This window comes from Phaethon aethereus (assembly GCF_964289735.1).
Source record: "Phaethon aethereus genome assembly, chromosome: 12".
NCBI lineage: Eukaryota > Metazoa > Chordata > Aves > Phaethontiformes > Phaethontidae > Phaethon > Phaethon aethereus.
The window spans coordinates 17418606-17421074 of record NC_138588.1 but is presented as its reverse complement, the minus strand read 5'-3'; positions in this window follow the sequence as shown (position 1 = coordinate 17421074).

Genomic DNA, 2469 nt, shown 5'->3' with positions numbered 1-2469 from the left:
TTTATTTCTTTCTTCAGTTTATTTCTAAGGTTACTTCACATCCATCCCTTTCTCTGGAATAAAACTTCAAATCCATAGCCCCAGCATCATTTATGAAATAATTGATTTCTAGAAAATAATAAGCAGACTAATTGATTTATCTTAAAATTTAATTTAAGTTCAATTATATGTTGACTTTAAGTATCCTTTTATGTATAATTTTCTGTGTGTATGTTTTTCAGCACCTCTAACTGTTATTAAATGGATGATAAAGCAATAGACTGTACACATTACCCTGGGAAAAAACAATCATGAGGTCTCAGGTACAGACAAGGCTCTCTGTACCAGACTGCTGTGCTAACTACAGGGAAGTGGAGTCCATGATTTTGTCAGAAAAATACTAAGGCATTTGGAAAGTGAGAATAAAGCAGGTTGTAAATTGTACTAAGTGTCACTAGCTAGCTAAATGTGATCCCTAAAGTGTTTGAAGTATATTTAATGTTCCAACTGTGTCACTTTGAAATTAAGTTTTGTGATTATAACATTAGAAATGTTCAAGAGATTATGGCAATACATACCGCCTCAAAAGTTTTTCTGCTGTTGGTATTTTTAAGAATCTTCCTAGTTAAGAGAATATAGTAATTAAGTTATTATAAAAGCAGGACATTTTTGACAGTCTCCAGACATTGTCTAAGTGATTTGTGTATTGGGAAATAGCAGTTTAAGGAGGAAGTGCAATTTTCTACTAGATATGTTCTCCGGTAGTGTAACAAATATCCAAGTGTAGTAATCAGAGAAATTAAGAGATTGATCAGGATTTGTGTACAGTTAAAATTGACATTAATTTACTACCTACAGTGGATGTAAGTGAAGTCATAAATTGCTTTTCCTAACAATAGGTAAAATACAGGTTATCATTACCAGCATGTAATCTAGTAGACACAGTCTGTGTCAGAATATTGTAAGATCATTTTTGCTTCCTTTTTTTCTATGTGCGCGTTGCTTGGCAATGTGTTTTTTTTGTGACTGAGTCCCTGCTGAAAAGTATCTCAAAAAACCTCCAGTGAAACGAAAAAGAAACTACAACTGGGAACCTAATGAATGAGCGATATACTCATTCACTGTAAATTCAAATTAAGTCCAGTAATTTCACTAATAACTTGGAGAAAATTAGTGCTCATCACCCAGGAGTAAATATGCCAATGGTGTAGTAAGGATAAACTCTTTCTAGGATTTGTGTCATATATCTGTAGCTTTTTTTGTAGGGGTCTTATTTAACTTTTCACATTTTAATGTTTTATTTGCTAAAGTCCTAAGTGCTTATATATGGTACAGTCTATTGATTTTGTTCTCCATGCTGCAGCTAACAAAAGGGATGAAAGCATATGATGATGATAAGACTAAGGGTTCTTCATCTTCACAGCACTGTACAGATATTGGCTAATTAATCACCCCAGCACTGTTGCAAAATGGGTAACTATTATCCTCATTTTCACTTATCTGAAATGTTTTATTCTTTTTTGGATAAAAAGAGAATACTAGGATTTTGCACAACAAAAATTTTGATGTTCTGTTTTATTTAGCATCTGGGACCTCAGAGTGCAGTACTTCAATGAAATCATTATATATTAGCATATAAATTAACCCAGTCTGGTATTCTGAATTTCTCAAAACACTTTCTTCAGAAATGAAAGAAATAAGCTGATGTTAAATTGCTGGCACAAGCAGGAAGAAGTCTGTTCATGTCCCAGATACAAGTAACTGAATGAAGTCTGTCTGGTTTTACATACAGGAACTGAACAAGACCTGAGCTCACTCTTTAAGAAAAAAATCTTCTGAATTTAAGCTGACATAAAACATCTCGTATGTCAAGTAAAAATTAATAAATCAGCACTGTCAAATGTATATTTTTACATCAACCTGTTGAAAAATTAATTCAGATTTTATTTTATATATACACGAACAAGTAATTTGCTATCATGTGATTTTAGCGGTTCATACAGAATTATAAGAAGGGAGGTTTTAGCCACTGCCAAAAATACAGAGGAAGGAAGAATAAGGTATGTGCAATTTATAATCTAGCTTTGGACTACAGAGGAAGTAGTCCATCATTTAAAAGTCTGTAAATGGACAGAGGGCTAAATGCTGTCTTCACATTGCATTATGTGCATCTCCTCCCACCCAAATGCAAGTGGAGCAGAGCCTGTTTATTTTGTAAGAAAGAGTACATATCTCTGCTTATTGGAGACATTATTAAATACTTTCCTTGAAGATAACATGATAGTACTTAAGACATTTAGCTCCCTATGTGATCACCATAATTTATGTAGTACCAAGCATAATTCCATCAGGAGAAATTTTATTTAGTTCTCTCGATAATTCTTTTGAGTAAAGTCCACATACTGCCCTAAGACAGGCAGGATCTCATGAAAACACTTAAATACTTCAAGGTTAATAGAAATAGGAAAATAGATATGTTTTGGGTTTTTT